The 21,411-nt window shown below is 48.3% G+C and overlaps 2 pseudogenes; both read left to right on the top strand.

Annotated features, from left to right (window-relative positions):
* Window positions 1–1,915: 1,915 nt before the first annotated feature.
* On the top strand, window positions 1,916–8,623 carry LOC146205044 (forkhead box protein O1-A-like; annotated as a pseudogene).
* Window positions 8,624–12,137: 3,514 nt separating this feature from the next.
* LOC146205043 (forkhead box protein O-like) lies at window positions 12,138–13,661 on the top strand (annotated as a pseudogene).
* Window positions 13,662–21,411: the final 7,750 nt, after the last annotated feature.

The raw sequence follows: 21,411 nt of genomic DNA, 5'->3' as shown, positions 1-21,411 counted from the left end.
GTATCTGCCATCCTTGATGCACCTGCACCCCGGGACGTCAAGGAGCTTCAAAGTTTTTTGGGACTTGTGAACTTCTACCGGCGGTTTCTACCAAAACCTTTCCTGACGCCTCCGCCCTTTGCATTTGCTTCTCATGAACGAGAAGAAATGGGTGTGGGGAAAAGAGCAAGAAAATGCATTCAATGCAGTGAAGCAGTTAATAATATCCGCCCCAGTCCTAGTACATTTCGACCCTGGGAAGCCCCTGTGTCTCAGCTCCGATGCCTCTCCGTATGGGATCGCTGCAGTTTTGGCACACCGAGAATCTGATGGTCGAGAACTGCCCATTGCTTTTGCCTCCAGATGTTTGTCTCGTGCAGAGAAAAATTACAGCCAACTTGACAAAGAGGCATTAGCCTTTGTATTTGGTGTTGAAAAGTTCCACAGTAATTGTGGGGCACTCCTTTCACTGCTTATACGTATCACAAGCCACTACTATGATTACTGAATGATGAAAAACCCATTCCAGTGCAAGCATCACCACTAGTCAGATGGGCATTGAAACTTTCTGCATACAAGTACAAGCTTGTGTACAAGCCTGGTCTGGAGTTAGGTCATGCAGATGCTCTCAGTAGGTTGCCGTTGCCTGCAAACAACGTGGATCTACCTGCACCTGCTGAAATGTTCATGCTTGAACAAGCATACCCAGGACTGTTGTCACCTGCCATTGTGGCACAAGCTACACAAAATGATCCATTCCTCAGCCATGTAGCTCTTACTGTCCTGCGAGGAGAACATCTTCCAGCAGGACCAGAAGGAAATCCATTCACAGCAAGGAGCAGCGAACTCAGCCTCCACGAAGGTTGCTTCTTGTGGGGTTCCCGAGTTGTTATCCCAAAATATTTGCAAGCCCAAGTCTTAATGATACTTCATGCTGGGCATCCTGGCATTGAGAAAAGCAAGACAATTGCCAGAAGCCACATCTGGTGGCCGGGAATTGATGGAGACATCGCTAAGAGTGTAAAGAGCTGTGAAACCTGCCAAGCTTACCTGCGTGCACCGCAACGCATTCAGCACACGCCATGGCCGTTTCCACGGAGGCCCTGGTCAAGGCTTCACGTTGACTTTGGGGGCCCATTCATGGGTCATACATTCTTGGTCATTGTTGACGCCTATTCAAAGTGGGTCGAAGTTTTTCCAGTGACGTCAACGTCAGCGGATGCTGTTGTCAGTGCCGTGCTAACAGCATTTGCGCAGCATGGGCTGCCGGATCTCATCGTGTCCGACAATGGGCCTGCCTTTGCAAGTGAACAGTACTTGGAATTCTTGACACGTAATGGAATACGTCGCATGCTTGTGCCTCCCTACCATCCAGCTTCGAATGGTGCGGTAGAGCGCGTCGTACAGACGGTCAAGAACAAGATCAAGAAGAGTGGATTCGGATCTTTCCAAACCCAGATTTTGCGGTTCTTATTTCATTAAAGAACCACACCAAATAAAGGCACAGTCAGAGCACCGTGTGAATTGCTCATGAGAAGGATGTTCAAGACTCCTTTGGATGTTCTTCGCCCAAATCTACACACTTCAGTGCTGCTGAGACAGTTGAAGCAGAAACTACAGGCCGATAAAGGGTGCCGTTCTTCTCCATTGCCGAATGTGGGAGACAACGTACTCGCAAGGAACTTTCGTCAGGGGCCACCGTGGGTACCCGCACGTGTCACGAGCACTACAGGTCAGTCAGCAGCTACAGTCTGTCTCAATAACGGTACTCTGGCATAGGCATGGCGACCACTTACGTCCTCAAGTCGAAGAAATCGCTGAGCCAACCACTGGACTATTATAGAGGCCTGGACCTACTGGAACACAGGGCGTTTCCAGCCACCTATCAACTGAGCGTGACACCAGCTTGGCTGTTTCTGTGGAGTCTGACCCCACCATGAGTGCTACTAGTGGCACAGAAGAGACAACTGTGAACGTGACTGGTGCTACAGAAGAGACGACTATGAACTCTCCCAAGTCAGCGTGCAACACGCCTCAGTTGCAGCCGCAAGCCAGCGCAGCGCTACTCTCCATAATCTCTTCTTGAACAAACTAATGGGGGAGGACTGTTACAGTTTCGGTTCGTGTTTGTTCGTGGCGCCACCCTGTGCCGGCGCGAGAGAACTTGCGAGGCAGCAAGGCAATAAAAAGGACACGGCTCGGGAAGTCGTAGTTCGTTGCGCAGTGGAGCGCGGTGCATCATTGTCCCTTTCTTGGAGCCTAGCCGTTGACGGCGACGGCCGAGCCGGTCCGCCTCTCGGCATTGCTCGGTCCACCAACTCGTAACAGTATTGCGTGTAATTCTTAAGATCGGCCTCGTGGCAGGAGCCCATACGGACCGCGTCAATTTAGGTCCACCGTCTGATGATGAATCCCGCCCATGTGACTGATACTAAAGTTCTTTTGTTCGACATTTTGATGTGGTGTCCTTGCGGTAGAGCAACCGCCTCTTATTCGGGAGGTGCCAGGTTCGATCCCTGATGCCTCCGGGTATCCACCTTTTTTCCAATGGGGACAGGATATAGGCACCGTGCAGGAGTAACTCGGGGTGCGACGCGCGCGCCCCTCGCGGCGGGAAGAACAGTTTGGTAGGGATACGTGCGCCCGGCCGTGCAGCAGAGACGCGGCGGATCTGCTGTGCGTGGGGTGCATTCGCCGTTCGTTCTTTCGATTCGCGGCATTCTATGGTCACAAATGAATTGCTAGGTTGCAGTCCTTGAATTGCTGCTGTTGCACACATTTTCACTGGCCTGATAAAATATTTTTCGCGTCACCGAATAAGCTTTACGAAGCGAAGCGACGCTAAGTGCGAATCGCTGCCTTCCACCGGGCAGTGAGCTGGTAATCATGCCCGGGTATTGCCGCGTCCAGATTTACCGCGAAGCATTTTTCCCGAAAGAGGACACACTGTACCTTTACCTGCATTAACATCCTTTCTCAACCTGCAAAAAGAATAATATTTAAAGAAATTGGGCATCTCATTGGCATCAGCGCTACTAGGACCGCCGTGCGCGCCCAGTGGGCCGCGCTCGTGGATGCAGTTGTTCATTGCATAATGTTTATTTATGCTGTCCTGTGGTCTATATTTCCCTGTCTACGATAGCTTGCATAAGCACTAGTACAATGCAGACAGTAATCAACAGGAATGGAGCGTTTTAATGGCGCATTTACTATGTTTTGCGCATTAGTTTCGCGAAATTACCTTGGCAACTTTTCTTTTGCTTGCTTGCTTGCATTATTTTTTTCCTTCCTCTCAGCTCGTTCCTTTTTTTCTTTCTACTCCCTTTCCTTCCACGCTTATGCCGCTACATTCCTTCTCCTCTTGGGCAGCTTCCTTTGTCCGTCCGCCAGCCTGACGTTATTTTTTTTTCCTCGCCCTCCTCTGTAGATGTGATTCATAAAGCCCCTGTCTGCCATTCCATACGCTTTATTCATTTAGTTGTGCTAATGACATTTCGATGTCTACTGAGCTATTGAACCCCGAATGATAATTAAGCTGTTTCTCATGCGATACTGCTCAATTGAGACTATAGTAAAAAATAAGCAAAGGAAATCAAAGTTATTTTCTTTTTTTACTTATTCGTGGACACTCTGAACAGATCTTGCATTCAATACATGCCATCCTGCTCCAAAAAATTTGTCGAGCGGCTGGCTGCCATCTGTTGCCTTCCCCTGTCAAAACTTAACTTTGTGGCAGAGGACTTGAAAGTACCGTTAAAAAGGCATTAAGGATCGTTAAAAAAAAAAAAAAAAAAAAACGAAAGAAAACTAGCATTCAAGTCCGGATGAGGCAGGACGTTCTTTCAGCGAAAAAGAAAATTAAGCATGCTACAATTCTGACATGTGACAGAGAGAAGACATGCATGCGTATTAAACTGTAGATCGCTTGAGCAGTATTGGAGTTTCCATTCTCATAGCTGTGTCGCTGTATCAGCGATTGCGTGCCATCTGCCATCTTTTCCTTTATCGTCGAGAAAAGTGGCAACCGCCTCATCAGAAAACAGCTAAAGCTCTTCAAAATCTGTCTGCATAATATGACTGCGGCATTTTCAGGCCCCGGCAATCGTGTTCTCAAGTTTTGAGGCTTGTCGCTTCTTTTTAGGCTTTTTCTCTTTTTCGACTACATCTATTCCTATTTTTCTCCCACACTCGTTCCATCCTTCTCGGCCGCTCGTTTCCCCGCAGCTTTTCTTTTTTTTTTTTTATTTTTTTTCTCAACCATTCCAGCTTGGGGCATTCGAGCTGGCCTTTGTGAAGCTGTACCACACTTGGGAGGAGGGGCGCTCGCCACAAATGTTTTTTGCATTTTCTACATTTTTGCCGCGTTTTTTACGCCCCCCCACCCTTCCACCCTCTTTTTGCTCGGCCTTTTCCAACTGCGAGTGCTTCTCCTGTCGTCTTCCGTTTTGCGTGTTTCCAGCCTAGAAATAAACGCCCAGCGGGCGGCCAGGGCTCGTCCCTGTCTCTGCGTCTTGTGTCGTGTGGCTCTCGCATTGTTTGTGCTTCTCTACGTCACTCGAGCAGGCTGCAACTGCTACCATTTCGCTGCGCAGGCCGCCTTCTACAAGCGCGCGCCCAGCCCAGGCGGCCGCGCCGGCCGTGCGTCTCCCTATCAAACTGTTCCGGCGCTCACTCGTGGCGCTGCCTGTTCGCCGCAAGTGCTGCCCTCTGGGTTTCTGCACGGTGTCTATACCGTTGCCTAGTCCTCAAATTTTCTGGTGTGAAATGATTGGGAAAAGGAATAGTGTGCGTTTGGACGGCTGCCTTAGATTACGGAGCGGATCATCTTGGATTACGCCAGACGTGATCGCTGACACGCGCCATGAACTGGCTGGCTGATGACTCATCAGGGTTCGAGCCAAACACATGTGCCTTCTCCACAACATTTGGTCGTTTCCGGGACCCAGAAATTATGGCTATGCGAAGGCGGGTCCACAGAAGAACCTGAAAAAAAATTTATAGCGCCCCACTGCCTGGGGCAACATATACCACGCTGACCTGATTACGAGTGCCATAAATGAGCACCCAAGCAACGCCTTACGCTGTCACAGATCTGTGAGATGGTGCAGAACATATTTCAAGAACAAGGGCGACAGACACAGCAGCGCCGGCTGGAAAAACTAGGTCCGGCACAATCTTTTTCTGCACAGTCGATGCATGCGAGTCCAGAACTTAAGCGCCGTCAGTAACTCGGGGCGGATACTAATACCCGTGTTACACGGACAATTTCAACTGCCGTTCAGTTAAATCACAGTTCAGCGTTCCAACTGACGTTGAACTGAACGGCAGTCGACTGTAGTTACACGGAACATATCGCGAACCTCAGTTGACCCCCAGAATCACGTGATCCTCCACATGCAAGCAATTCTTACTAAAAAAAGTGCTTTATTTTTCATATATAAATTACTTTGTACAACATTTGCGCACTTTATATTATTAAATTGCACATTTTGCACGAGTTTTCTTTTTCGAGTATGGAACAAATGAACTCGACACAAAGCCAAGTCAATCCATTTGAGGTGCGTCTGGCCATGGCGTCTGGCTTCGCTGCTTAATCGTCTTTTGCTGCCGCTTCGCGCGCTTGTGTTTTGACACTCGTTTGAGTATTTAAAGTTGCAGGCTAGGACTTGCGTTAGCTAAGGCAGCAACCTTTCATGTGATTTTAGAACGCACAGCGGCCGCCGACTCGGTCGATGCGGTGCGTCCGCTGACAGCCACCTTGTCAGTTGACTGGTTCAACTGGGACCGCCGACCTCAGTTGAACTGAACCGCAGTTGAGATTTCAACTGCAGTTGGCGCTGCCGTGTAACATCGCTAACTGCCGTTCAGTTAAACTGACCGCCAACTGAACTGCCGTTGAAAACGCCCGTGTAACAGGGGTATAAATCCGGACGCCAAGCCCAGGAACGCTATGCGGCGCAAGGCTACAAAAATAGGAGCACTTCGCTATGAGAAGAAACAGGGCAGGCTCAAGAAAATGATGGAAGCCCTGCGCCCATACCCGAGTCCGTCCTCGTTGGAAGGAACGCCCGCTTCTTGAGTCGCCTCCAGTTGATTGGATCGAGCTGCAGCAATGCAGCCAGTTGCAACAGATGTCCATCTCGCCATCTGGCTGGCCGCCTCTGACGCCAAGGGTGGACCCATACGGCACCTGCTCACTGACAGACACGCTCATGCAGTCCAATTACCCAGGTCGAACAACATGACTTGCGCCACCGCCACCGCTGGGGCCCTCCGCATCGCAGATAATAGGCAGTCTGCTAACGTTCAACGGCTACCTTCCCCACAAATTGGACCTCGACCAGGACCCAGTGACACAAGTATCATGTGTACACAGCTCAACGATTTGTACTATGCGCGTACATCTACGTCGCCGCAGTGCTTTGTTAGCAGCAAGCACGTCACGCATACAAAGTTTATAAACATACAAATGTGCCCCCGTGGCCTAGGGGCATGTGACTAAAAAGGTACTGGCAGGCTGATTCAGATATGACTTGAGTCTCACATAGACTGTGTCGCTTTGGGTAAACCCCAGACACCAGCTGATACCACTCTCTCATATGAAAGAAGGACCCATGTGTGCAGCTCCTGCCAAACGTAACGTCAGGCAACAGTAGCCGCGTCAGCTTCAAGCAGCTTTCTGACAGTGTCATATATACTCGCTATTTATCGCTCACAAAGCCAATGCCAGCACCGTATTTCCGGTGAACTGGACCTTTGACGCTATCGCGTTAAAGCTGAAATTAAATGTAAGGCACCCGGACGATGTAGCCAATTATGATTATTATACACACAAATAATATTTTGCCACATAAATTTCTGGAGACGACAGCTTGTCTCTGTGGAACAAGCATTCATGCCGCCCTCTTTCACATCAGTTGAAGTCTTCGTGGCTTCTAATCTGACCTCTAAGCTCAGCAATCAGCTGTTGTCTTGTTTTCGTCCGATCTTCATTCAGTTGCACCAATCCACGCGAGACGACGTTGTGGCGAGAATGATTTGGTTCTTGACTTCAGAATCGACGTTTTCGAAGTTACAGTGGCGAGAAAGCTGCCGGAGGCGCGCATAGAAGGCGTCCAGTGACTCACCAACGCTTTGCTGAGCTTGAAATTTATAGAGAGAAAATGTTGAGTTCACTCGCGGCGCAAAATATGCATTCAGTTTCGCTCGAGCGGCATCATATTCTGGCGTCGATGTACTCTGCGTGGTTTGGGTCGTGCTTGTAGCCGTCGCACCTTGCGCAGCACTCGGGGAGCGAGCGATATATGTCGTAGACTTCTTCACCGACGTAGTGCAGGAGGAGCGCTTTTTTGCGTGCATCTGCCGAGATATCGCAAGCTAAAAGAAAGTTTTCGAGCCTTTCTATCCACTTCGTCCATTCGTGACCAATATTGTTGTCGTCGGTAGTGCGCAGGTCAAAACTTGGGAAGGCAGGGAGCACATGTGCCATGGCTACGATTGCCGGTAGCCGCTTGTTGCTGATGGGTGACTGGACGGACTGACTCTTGATGTAGGGGTACCCACATGAGATAAAAGAGCACTTCTGACACCATCTTAGAGTTCCCGCAAACTGAATGGGGTCCGATTGATTAGATTGGGCGAGACACTGATGAAGCAAGCCTGTTAGTTAAGCCGTCATGCTTTTTATTCCATAGTGGCCACCAGAGTGGTAACATTCGGCTAGATGCCGATTACAAACACTACACGCCTTACACTTGCCATCTAATACACGGCACGATATGAGACATAGCTTGTTCAAACTGCCTGCTGTAAGAACGAGTTATGGTAACCAAATAATGAAGTACTTAATTCCGAACCTTCGGAACGCCCACCCAGATTTCCTAGATATGCAGTAATTTAGATAGCCTGGGTATTTTCGAAAGTTTTTCAAAGCTATACATGCTGCCGCATTCAATGACAAACGTATTTTCACTCTTACTTGCAAAAATGTATACATATGAGAACATTTGTGTAATTATGTTGTGTTTGTTATCATTAGCGCTTATATAACAATTTATTCAATCATTTGCACTTGCCGATATGTATATGTGTGACAGGGCCCTCTGCTGGCAGAAAGCATCGCCCTTTGCCCTGTCACTCGAGACCCACCGTGTCTGAAGAATACTACAAATAGCTGAAATAATTTACTTCACGTAATAAAGAAGGAAACTAAATATAAACTATAATTATGTCATTGATGGAACGCTGCATCTGAGGTTCCTGGAGGAGCTTGATGATCGATGTTCTTGTCTATAGGGCACCATCAAAAAATGGGGCAGCAGTTCCTTCAGGATGGCGTGTCTCACCCGTCGCCCAATGGACAGCCATCAAACACATTGAGAAGCAAAGCAGCAATTTTCCGGTAAACGTTGACCACATCTGTCTTGACAAGGTCGTCGGTGCGGAGCTTGTCGCGCAGTAGCTGATACTGCACAGAAAGCGTTTCCATTAGCTAGTCGACAAAGCTCAGGGACACCGAACCCCTATCATTGTCCAACAGGCCATCCACCTGAGCCAGGCCTTCGAGTATGGAAGGTATCTGCTGCGATGTGAGCTGAAAATTAAGTATGGCCAGGAAATATACATCAAGCGCAAGCCTGCGTAAGTGATGGCTTGGCAAGCTGGTACCTGTCCCTTGCAGGGCACTGTATAGCAGGTTCAGACAAAATGAAATCGGTGTCCACTTCCTGTAGGTTGGCGCCGTTGAGTGGAGCCGAAGCAGCCTGCTACATCATCTCCAACTCCGAGCTTAGAGTCACGTCCAGAGACAGCGGACGTGTTCCAGAGGACGCTCCTGTGCACCACCTCATCTGGCTCAGCTTTACGCTCCATGGTGGTTGCCGATGAAATCACTGCAGACTGTTGGTGTGGCGGTGTCAGATTCTGAACCGGTGGCGACTCTTCAGGAGGCAGCATTGGCATCGGGCAAGTGCGCGACGCTCGCTTAATGCGTTCCTTCAAAACATTGCTGTCCTTGTCTGAGAGCTGGCCGATGTACTTGAGTACGCGTTCCTCCTCGCGTACGTAGGCCTGCACGACGCATTTAAAGGTTACATTCCTGCCTGTGCCGTCCAGGTCTGAAATGTGCTGGGCCACTTCCTTGAGAAGAACCGCTGGCGTGGGTTCCGAGACTGAGAGGCCCATAACTTGGAATAGGAAGCGAGGTTCTTCCAAGCTCTCTGAACACTGGCGTGCATTCCTGGATGACAAACCCTGCATTAGGTATTTTAACACCTTGAATGATTTGAAGACATTGTATATCCGTCGAAAGATGTCGCGCACTCTTTCGCGCGGAATCGCCGGCCTTGTTGATGAGGTACGGTGAGGAGGAAGGCACATAGAGGTCGTGCATCCTGTAGCCCGCGTCGCATTGCGCTGGGAAGAGCGCTTATAAGTACTCCAGCGCTCGCAACAGCACACTTGGGTTGGTGCAGAAGTGTCGTGTGAGCGGTTTGAGCATGAGATCAGCGTTGGTACTGGTAGCTTCCACACCTCCATGGCTGCTGAGAAACTCGAGAAGCCTGTCGATAGCCTTGAGGTGCATCATCCAGTCGCTCTCAAGCACTTGCTCTCATCCGATGCTACGCAGTGCAGTAACGTTCGCAGGCAACGATGACTGGGGAGCCAGCGATGACTGGGCACAAGGAGGCCTTCTTCTTCGTTCTCCTTGGCACATGGCACATGACCGCGAGGGGGGATTAACCTTTCTACTTCTTATTCTTCTCACCTCTGTACAAATGACACATACGTCCCAGTGGGGAATTGCCCAAGGTTCAGTGCAGGTACAGAAGATTAATACATGATCGCGACTTAGACTGTATAATCATGCATTAGGAATTAGTGTTGGTAAAAAAGTTTTGGAAAAAATGCTAATGCGGTGGGAACGGTATTCAATATATCGAGGGAAAATAAAAAGTGCGAATTAGAACGTTTTAATAAAATCAAGACGCAGAAGTGCCAAGAAACAAATCTACCGGTCTCAATATTACCGCTAGTGACTAGCTCACACATCGGTTTTATGGCATACCCTTTGACAGTTGTACCGAAAAAGAGGAGGACAGGTAATGTGAACGCTGTCCTAAGCAATCAAGAGGAATTTCCAATTTCTTCACTGATGAGCACACCTTCGACATGAGAAGATATCAGTTTTCACGTCATCGCATGACGCACATGGACTCGACAGCGTGAATCCATATTGTCACAAATAAGGACTGAGGCAGGGAATTCTACAATGTAAGAGCATCACACAAGTTTCACATGTCCTCGAGCTGCAATACCGAACATTTCAATAACAATTTAAATGACCAAGTCCTGTAATGATCGGGCTTCTAGTTGCGGTTCCCGCGGCTCTTGCTGCGGCGGAAGACTGGAGCCGTGCGGGTGCCGGCGAGTGCCCTATTCCCCATTATTCCTCATGACTTCGGCGTACTGAGGAGCCTCGCTTTCAGGCATGATTCAACATGCCGCAGACAAAGCGCCTCCTGCGCCGGTACCTTATCTCCACCCCATCCCCTCCCCTCGCACCGCGGCGGGACTCAGCGCTATCGCTATTGAACCTCTTGGGCCGCCGCCATATTCCTACCTCCAGAATGGGTAGTTCAAATTCCAACGGCTTTAGGGGCCTATAAAAGAAGGCGTTCCCGCATGGCGGGTGAGACCGTCGTGAGAGTCGTCGCGTGCGGTGCTCATAGCTTGAAGCGGACGTGCGGAGGCTCCCTGGCCATCCCTGTGTGAAGACAGTCGCTTGAAGCCAGTAGCTTTCGGCACCTGTGCCTATATTGTTATGCCTTGTACGATGACTGTAAATAATATATAAATTCACCTTTCCTTCACCTCAGCTTGTGGACCCAGAGCCTAAATATCTTGACATGGCCCAGAATCGCCACTGTCCACAGTCGCAAAGCGTGGTTTTATCGCTCATTGAGGACTGCAGTATATGGAAACTTAAAACGGGACATGGCAAAATAATGTTCAGTACACCACTTGCAATAGGGTTATTGATAACTAAATTCGCTAAGAATCGCCCATTATATTTGAACTAATGGCTCAATACCCCGGCACTAATTAAAACGCAATTCTTGAGCATGCAATGAAGAAAAACCGTAAGTGACGGCCTCGAAAGAAGCGTATTGGAGCCTTCCGGCGCTCATAAGAATAACAGGCTGCTAGATAATAATTTGAGTAATATTTGCAGGGATATTTTTGTAGAGGGCCAAACATATGACGAGCAGTGATTAGTCTGGCTCCATCGGAGTGAGGTCTCCATTGGTTCGAGATAGGGTGGAAAGGATAATAAAGAGGGAGAGAGAAAATGGCAGGTGGCCTGACTCGCACAGGTTTATGCAAATTTAAGGGGACAAATCATTTTTATTCTCAGGGTTTAAAAAATATGTTTATGGCTTCCTACTAAATCTGAGAAATTCTCGGTACAACAGAAAAGGAATGCTCTGGCAACCACTGACAGGAAAAAAGATGGCAGCCTGATGTATATTCATGCAGTCCTTATACAATATTCGAGCACAGAGGGGTTTCAGACGCCTGTTAAATGATTCAGACCCCTCCCGCCCCCCCCCCCCCCCCCCCCGGACGTCCCTGATTTTAAGCCTTGATTGCAACCAATTCAGCAGTAAATACTTACGTGTAATCTGGCATCTGGGCAGAAGAACTGAAATCGAGTGTTTGGGTAATAGTAGAGGGAAATTGACGGCCAGGGTTGTCGTGTGTCTTACTGGAGACGTTTCTGTTTTGAGCCAATTTTTGGGTTACGTGTTTTTCCTAAGATCGGCTTCGAGGCGGGAGCTCATATGGAGCTTGTCAGTATAGGTCCGCCATCTGATGAATCCCGTCCATGTGGCTGATACTGAAGTTCTGTGCGGATTTACGTTGTGCTGTCCTTGCGGTAGAGCAACCGCCTCGCATTCAAGAGGTGCCAGGTTCGATCCCTGATGCCGACGGGTACCCAAAGGTTTTCCAGTGGGGACATAATATCCCGTTGCCTGGAGCTCGGCTTTTCTGAAGTGAAATGATTTTGAAAAGGAATAGTGCTCGTTTGGACGGCTGCCTTCGATTACGGAGCGGATCATCCCGGACTACGCCAGACGGGATCGCTGACACGCGCCATGGACTGGCTGGCTGATGAAGGGTCACGCTTCGAGCCGGAGACGTGTCCCTTCTCCAGCACTTGGTTGTTCCCGATGCCCAGCAGTTATGGCGACGCGAAGGCGGGTCCATAGGAGAGCCTGAAAAAAGAATTCATTGCGTCGCACCGCCTGGGGCAGCATGTACTCCGCAGAGCTGTTTACACATGTCATCAAAAGCACACCGGACTAACGCCTTATGCTGTCACAGATCTACGAGTAGTAGATGGTGCACAACATGCCATATTTCAACAACAGGGGCGACAGCAAAGCTTCGTCGGATGGAAGCAGTCAATTCGGCACAATCTGTCGCTGCACAGCCGATTCATGCGATCACAGAACGTAATAGTCGGCGAAAATTCGTGTTGGATACTAAATACGGACGCCAAGCCCAGGAACGCTGTGCGGCGCAGGGCAACGGTGATAGGAGTACCTCGTTATGAGGAGAAGCAGGTCCAGCTCAAGAAAATGCTGGAAGCCCTGCGCCCATCCCCGATTCCTTCCTAGTCGGAAGGAACGTTGCCTTGTCCAGTTTGTTGAGTTCCCTCCAGCTGATTGGATCGAGCTGCAGCACTGTAGCCAGCTGCAACAGCTCTCCACCTTGCCATCTAGCTGGCCATTCCTGATGCCAAGGGTGGACGGTAAGGCGCCTGCCCACTGGCCGACACGCTCATCCAGTCCATGACCCAGGGCGACCAAGATACTGGGCCACCGCCACCGCTTCGGCCCTCCTCGTCGCCGGTAATGGGTAATGAGTTAATATATTCTGGTTTAGTGACGGACGTCTTTTCGCATCAGACTAGATTTAATAGCTTTTTCTCTTAATGTTTTGTCTACGTTTTACAATTCTTTCTCTTCCCATCCCTCTTGTCTGTGTTGTCGGCACTTTCTCAATTTTTTTTTTGTTTGATTATTCTGCTCTTTAATTTAGTATTTTTTCTCTGTGAAATTGTAGACCCACGAATACAATGCCGTAGGAGACTGCAATTCTCTATTGTTCACCCGAGTTTTACTTCATTATTGGGGACCGTCCTGTTTACTATTCTACCTCAGTCTCCCTTTTTTCTGAAGTTTTGGGTTTTGTACGTCTGCCTCTCTCTCCGTACGTTATCGGTCATTTCGTATGACTGTTGTTTTGCTGCTGTTTCCTTCTTTTCTGGTTCTGGTTCCTGTTTTTGTTTCATTTGCAGGTCTGGATGCTACCTTCTGGTTTTTTATTTTTATTGTTCTTAAGCCAGCGTGGACCACCTTGCAACATGGACCTCGTTTTTTTTTTTAATACTTTTTTTCGCTTCTTTTTAGATTTCTTTATATCTCGAGCTTCTACTCCCTTTTATTTATTTTTAATTGGTTTTAAGCCTGACAAAGCTTTTGCTGGTCCGGGCTCCCTCTCCTCCTTTTTCTTTTTGTTTAAGTTCGAGAGGACCATAAAATGGTAGCCTGCTAACGTTCCACGGTCACCTTCCTCACGACATGGGCCATGACCGGGACGTAATGGCACCTTAGTCCCCATGCAAGTACCATGTCTGCATAGCTCGCCGATTTGTACTATACACATATATCTACGTCACCGCCATGGACCTCGACTTGGACCCAGTGACTCCAGTCTCAATGCCAAGTACCATGGGTACATAGCTCGCTGATATGTATCATACACATATAGCAGCAAGCATGTCCACGCGTATAACGTATATAAACATGTAAGCGTGCCTCCGTGGCCTAAGGGTACGTGAATAGAAAGGTACCGGCAGGCTGATTCTGGTATCACTTGCGGCTTTCATACCCTGTGTCGCTTTGGGACGTACCCCCCCCCCCCCAAAAAAAAAAAAAAAAAAAAAAAAAAAATCTGATATCACTCTCGCATGTGACAGAAAGACCCAAGCTGGAAGCTCCTTCCAAACGTACCGTCAGGCAACAGTATTTGCAGTCAGTGCGTGGCCAGGTCAGCTTCAAGCAGCCTCCTGACAGTGCCATACTTGCGATTTATCGCTCACTGAGCCAACGCCGGCGCGGACGCCAGGGTGTCTGTGAACAGGACCCTTGATGCTATCGAGTTAACGCTAAAATTAATGTGAGGCACCCGGAAGATGTAGCCAATTATGTTCGCCTTTATTATTTGCACAGATTGTCAATTGGCCGCATAGGCTGCCAGAGACGACAGCTTCTCTTTGCGGAACAAACACTCATGCCACCAGCTTTCACATCAGTCGGAGTCTTCGTGGCTTCGAATTTGACATCTAAGCTCAGCAATCAGTTGTTGTCTTGTTTTCATCACATCTTCGGACAGTTGCGCCATCTGTGCGCACCTTGCCTCAAGGACGTGAATGTGCTCATTAAACAGACTAGGGGTGTTGTGCTACTGCACGGAGGGATAGTTGTGAATTTTGTCGACATATTTATTCTGGTCTGCTCCAAGGCGGCATTCAGGTGGGCTGCCTTCTATTAACCGAAGTGTTGTCTTTAGTTGTGTTCTTGATGCAAAAATTCGTAAAAGGGACCAAGGCCTCGTCAGGCTTTTAGCCTTTAGCCTTTGCCTCCTCTTAGACATTGTCTGTGGAACAAATAAAGGAAAAAACAATTCCGTTAACGAGAGCCGACGCAGCGAGCGGGCTTCGCTGTTTGGCATATGGATCTTACACATTCAGCATGGAACACCGGAGAGTTCTGGAACACCGGAGGCATTGGACCCCAGTCTGCGCCTGTGTATTCCCCACCACAAAACACGTCGTGAAACTGTTACTGTGCCGCCTATGGCTTGGCGTTGCTTTCGCTAACAAATACGCCTTCCTGATCGAAATGGCTGACAGCCCTGCTTGTGAACGATGTGGTGTTGCTGAAACGATTGAGCACCTCCTTTGTGAGTGCCCTGTCTTTGCAACTGAAATACATACGCTGTGTACTGCATTGGATTGTTTGGACACTCACCCCTTAACGGAAGGGAGGATATTGGGACCATGGCCACAAAAGTCATCTGCGCTCAAAGCCTACAAGGCACTTCTTCGCTTTTTAAGAGACTAGCCTGACTGACAGACTGTGACTTTCTCACCTCCTCTTCTCTTCTACCCTCCCCCTTTAATCCCCCCATTCCCCTTCCCCAGAGCAGGGTAGTCAAGCGGAATTATTTCTTGTTAACATCCCTGCCTTCCGCTCTCTTTTTCTTCTCCTCCTCCTCCTCCTCCTCCTCCTCCTCCAGTCGGGTCATGATTAACTCGCTAAGGTGGGCCAGAGTATTGCTCAAACGTGGGTCCACCTTGCACTTGGGCTTTGCTTTCTTAGCTGGTGGAGCACCTGAGTGTTTTCGTCAAAGTTGAGCATCCGTATTCAGCATATCGACAATGTACTTTCGCTGGACTGCGTTCTGCTCGTGCTCGACGTTGCTCTTATTCAGAGAGTCACCAGAGGTGCCCTTGTTGGCAGTGATGTCAGCACTTTTGCGTGTCCATCTTTAAAATCTCGGTTATGGTATTCATAAAGGACGACTCCTCTTGTCCAGCCATCATTGCAGCGTACGTCAGCAGCTTGAGACCCTTGAGAGAAGCCAACTTGGAGATGATCGCGCGCACTATCCGCAGGGGTGTGTTCGAGTGCCGCCCCTGCCAGAAAGAACCCGGATATGCCTTCAGAAACAAATGCAGATATAGGAGGACCGTGTCCATGTTCAGCTCGTCTAGGCAGCTCTCAAGTGAGGACATCACCTTCCGCAGGCACGTGGAGGGAACCTTTATGTGATTTTCGGACGTCTGGGTACTCATGTTGCGTTATTAAAGCATGGAGTACGTTGGTGGCGTTTGCTTTGCGGATGATGAGCATAATTATTGTCATGGCTTAGTGCCAACTAGAGCTAAATGTTGGTTAACCGAAATATGTAATCTTTAAACCTAGTGAAAGGGGGGGGGGAACTACACTAGGAATAATCGTTATGATGCATTAATTAGTGTTAAGTTTGATTACACTTTAATAGATAAGGAAATGACATTTAAGTTCTTAGGCATTCACTTCGAGGAGGATTTGAACTAGAGACCTCACATAAACAGGATACACCCCAACGCGTCTAGATGCGTAGACATTGTGCACAAAATCAGGCACTTAATCTAAAGTGTCAGTTTTACTATATCCTTATCCAGTCTCTACTTAAATACTGGTTACTCATCTGGGGGCTACCGCTAAGACTAGCATTTACAAATAGATAGATGGAGTTATTGAAAATAAAGGCAGTGAGGTTGGCTTGAATGATTAAAATCTGGAATGCTACTCTGCACTGGGGAAGAGGATGGGGAGAAGAAAAAAGAGGGTCATGATGGGTGACGATGTGGCAGAAGGCATATGAAAATATATACACAGGCACGGCAACTACCTTTACAAGCGCGAATCATGTCCGGTGGCGCACAAACAACGGCACAGCCCGCACCGCTTGGACACTCTTGCCCTTGTCCTGCCAAGCGCCCAGCAACACCTTTTTTTATTAACGTTGTTTATTGCCTCAGGGCATAATGGAAAGGAAACGCTCCAACAAACTGGCTAGCATATACTTTCACGCGCGTACACTGGGAAAACCAATAAAATATGGTCCGTCTCGGGGATGCCACAAGTGCAAGTACCTGCGCGTACTTGCACCTCGGAGGTGATGCAGGCATTGCGAAATCAGGGGGTAGACGAGCCGTACGTGAAAGTGCTGGAAGATATATATAGTGGCTGCACAGAAACCATAGTTCTGCATGAAGAAAGTAACAAAATTCCCATAAAGAAAGGTGTTAGGCAAGGAGACACGATCTCCCCAGTACTATTCACAGCTTGCTTAGAGGAAGTATTCAGAGACTTGGAATGGGAGCAGTTAGAGATAAGGGTAGATGGAGAATACCTCAGTAATCTGCGATTTGCTGATGACATTGCCTTGCTAAGCAACTCGGGGGATGAACTGCAAATAATAATTGGTGACCTAGACAGGAAAAGTAGAAAGGTAAGCTTGAAAATCTATATGCAGAAGACTAAGGTAATGTTCAATAGCCTCGGAAAGGAACAGCAGTTTACATTAGGTAGCGAAGTACTGGAAGTAGTAGGTGAATATGTCTACTTAGGACAGGTAGTAACCGCAGATCCGGACCATGAAAAGGAAATAACAAGAAGTATAAGATTGGGACGGAGCGCATTTGGCAAGCACTCACAGATTATGTCTAGCAGCTTGCCGGTTTCGCTAAACAGGAAAGTATATAACAGTTGCATCTTACCTGTACTCACATATGGGGCTGAAACGTGGAGGCTAACCAAGAGAGCTCTACTTAAGTTGAGGACAAACCAGAGGGCTGTGGAACAAAAAATGGTAGGGGTAACATTAAGAGATAGGAAGCGTGCAGAGTGGGTCAGAAAAATAACCCAGGTTACCGACATACTAGTGGATATTAAGAAGAAATGGGCATGGGCAGGACATGTAGTGCGAAGAGAGGATAACCGATGGTCGCTTAGGGTAACAAACTGGATTCCAAGGGAAGGAAAGCGTAGCAGGGCGCGGCAGTAAGTTAGGTGGGCGGATGAGGTTAAGAAGTTCGCAGGGGACAAGTGGAGGCAGCTAGCACAGAACCGGGTTAAGTGGAGAAATATGGGAGAGGCCTTCGCCCTGCAGTGGGTGTAGTCAGACAGATGATGATGATGATGATGATGATGATCTGCGCGTGAAAGAAACGTTTAGTAGTAAACATGCATGATGCCACGGAATTTCCCGAGGAACATATGTCAATATTCGATCGAGCCTTCTTTGACGGATGTGTCGGGGTTCTGGATGGGCTCACTAATACAGCTCTAAGTAGACACGTCGTATCCGGTCTTGAAAAATCACAGCTGTTTGGGGGTCATTGCTGAGGGCACTTTTTCCTTCAACTTTGGCCTGTAGATTTCCATATATCCCGAAGTGGGCAGGAATCCGTTGAAACATTAACCTGTGCCCTTGCAGTCGGGCAGATGTAAGGAGCTGCATAATGATAGTGCCAGAGACTGGTAGGCGGGTGGCGTAAGAAATTTTCGAAAGTTTGCAATGCAGTCTTTGAGTCTGTGAATATGCACCATTCTTGAGGCGGTTCTCCCACATATGTAGCGAATAAATTCCCGAAAGGTTACGATTTCAGCAGCGGATGACGTACAAGTATGTCACTAAAGGAAATCGAGATTCGTTTTCTCAGCGGGTATGGCCAGAACTAAAGGAGATGTCTGTGCTGACACAGGTACCTACGTAAGTTTATACAAAATATATCTATGATATTCTGACCAGATGTGCGCCAGAGTAATTAGTTTGAGCCCACTAAGTGGCATCATTAATTCCGTTTGTATCCCAGGAACATGAACGTGCAACGAAGGTTTATCCATCACCCATGATGATTGAGCGGGACGATATGGGAGGGCATATCCTGTTGGTACTTGCGACAAACCAGACTGGTTGTTCTCCTCAAAGGATTCATGCGCTGCATTTAAAATCTTGAGCGTCTGCTACACACGTCCCCGGTGTCTTTAAGACACTTCATGCCCAAAGTTAACCTGTTACACGGATTTAAACTTCGAACATATCTCGAAACAAAACTATACAAGATCCATCTAGAATATCCGGCTTGCACTTGCCGTCTAATACACGGCACGATACGAGACATAGCTTGTTCAAACTCCCTGCTGTAAAAACGAGTTATGGTACCCAAATTATGATGTACTTAATTCCAAACATTCAGAACGCCCACCCTGATTTCCTAGATATCATGCAGCCATTTACATCGCCTGGGTGTTTAAAAAGTTTTTCAAAGCTATACATGCTGCCGCATTCAATGACATGCGTATTTTCACTCTTCTTACTTGCAAAAAGTATACACATGAGAAAACTTGTGTAATTGTGTTGTATTTGTTTTAATTAGCGCTTGTATAACAATTCATTTCATCATTTGCACTTGTCGATATGTATATGTGTGACACGGCCCTCGGCAGGCAGAAAGCATTGCCCTTTGCCCTGTCACCCGAGACCCGCTGTGTCTGAAAAATACTACAAATAGCTGAAATAATTTACTTCATGTAATAAGGAAGTAAACTAATAATAAACTATATGTCATTGATGAAGTGCTGCATTTGAGGTTCCTGGCGGAGCTCGATGATGTTCTTGTCTAGGGGCACCATCAAAAAATGGGGCAGCAGTTCCTTCAGGATGGCGTGTCTCACCTGTCGCTTAATGGACAGCCATCAAACACATTGAGAAGCAAAGCGGCCATTTTCTGGTAAACGTTGACCACATCTGTCTTGACAAGGTCGTCGGTGCGGAGCTTGTCGCGCAGTAGCTGATACTGCACAGCCAGCATTTTCACTAGCTGGTCGACAAAGCTTAGGGGCACCGAACTCCTATCATTATCCAACAGACCATCCACCTGACCATCCACCTGGTGTGGCGGTGTTGTATCATGGACCAGCGGCGACTCATCAGGGGGCAACATTGACATCGGAACGTGTGTGGCGATCGTTTGATGTGTTTCTTCAAAGGAGGCCTGTGCTTCTCTGAGAGCTGGCTGATGTACTTGAATACGCGCTCTTCCTCGCGGAAGTAGGCCTGCGCGACGCATTTCAGGGTTGCATTCCTGACTGTGGCGTCCAGGTCTGGAATGTGCTTGGCCACTTCCTTGAGAAGAAGCGCTGGCGTGGGTTCCGAGACTGGGAGGCCAAAACCTTCGAATAGGAAGCGCAGTTCTTTCAAGCACTCTGCACACTGGCGTGCATTCCTGGATGCAAACCCTGAATTACGTATTTGAAGACCTTGAACGTTTGGAAGACATTGTGTATCCGTCGGAAGATGTGACGCTCTCTCTTTCACGCGGTGTCTTTGGAATCGCCGGCCTTGATGAGGTACGGCAAGGAGGAAGGCGCATCGAGGTCATGCACCCTGTAGCCCGCGTCGCATTGCGCTGAGAAGAGTGCTTGTAAGTACTCCAGCGCTTGCAACTGCACACTCGGGTTGGTGCAGAAGAAACGTCGTGTGAGCGGTTTGAGCACGAGATCAGCGTTGATATTGGTAGCTCCCACATCTCCAGGGCTGCTGAAAAAGTGGAGAAGCCTGTCAACAGCCTTGAGGTGCATCATCCAGTCGCTCTGAAGCACTTGCTCTCATCCGATGCTACGCTGTGCTGTAACGTTCGCAACAACGATGACTGGGGAGCCAGCGATGACTGGGCACAAGGATGCCTTCTTCGTCTTCCTTAGCACATGGCACATGCCCGAGAGGGGGGATTAGCCTGTCTACTTTTTCTTCTTCTCGCCTCTGTACACATGACTCGTACGTCCCAGTGAGGATTTGGCCAGAATTCTGTGCAGATACAGAAGATTAATACATGATCGCGACTTTAACTGTATAATATATTTCATGCATTAGGAATTAATGTTGGTAAAAACGTTTTGAAAAAAATTCTAACGGGGTAGGGACGGTATTCAATTAATCGAAGGAAAAAAATGCAAAATAAAATTTTCATGTAAAATCAAGACGGAGAAGTGCCAAAAAACAAATCTTCCATTCTCAATAATATCGCTAATGACTAACTCACACACCGGTTTTATGGCATAACCTTTGACAGTTGTCCCGAAAAAGAGGACAAGAAATGTTAATGACAGTTCTAGCTGACAAGAGGAATTTTCAAATAATTTATTCACTGATGAGCCCGCCTTCGACACGAGAAGATATCAGTTTTCACGTCATTGCTTAACGCACATGGACTCGAAAGTGTTAATCCACATTGTCAAAAATAAGGACTGAGGCAAGGAATTCTGCAATGTAAGGGCGTCACACAGGTTTCACATGTCCTCGAGCTGCAATACCAAACATTCCAGTAACAATTTAAATGATCAAGTCCTGTAATGATCGGGCTTCTAGTTGCGGTTCTCGCGGCTCTTGCTGCGGTGGACGACTGAAGCCGTGCGGGTGCCGGCGAGCGCCTTATGCCTGTTTACTAGCCAAGGTGCTACGCCTCATGACTTCGGTGCACTGAGGAGCCTCGCTTCCAAGCATGATTCAACATGCTGCAGACAAAGCGCCTCCTGAGCCGGAACCTTATCTCCCCCCACCCCCTCCCCTCGCACCGCGGCGGGACTCAGCGCTATCGCTATTGAACCTCTTGGGCCGCCGCCATATTCCTACCTCCAGAATGGGTAGTTCAAATTCCAACGGCTTTAGGGGCCTATAAAAGAAGGCGTTCCCGCATGGCGGGTGAGACCGTCGTGAGCGTCGTCGCGTGCGGTGCTCATCGCTTGA

Source organism: Amblyomma maculatum, chromosome 1 (assembly GCF_055883805.1).
Source record: "Amblyomma maculatum isolate TAMU_Amacu chromosome 1, ASM5588380v1, whole genome shotgun sequence".
NCBI classification, from domain to species: Eukaryota; Metazoa; Arthropoda; class Arachnida; order Ixodida; family Ixodidae; genus Amblyomma; species Amblyomma maculatum.
The sequence above is the reverse complement of the archived record's forward strand: the minus strand, read 5'-3'. Positions and strand labels throughout refer to the sequence as shown.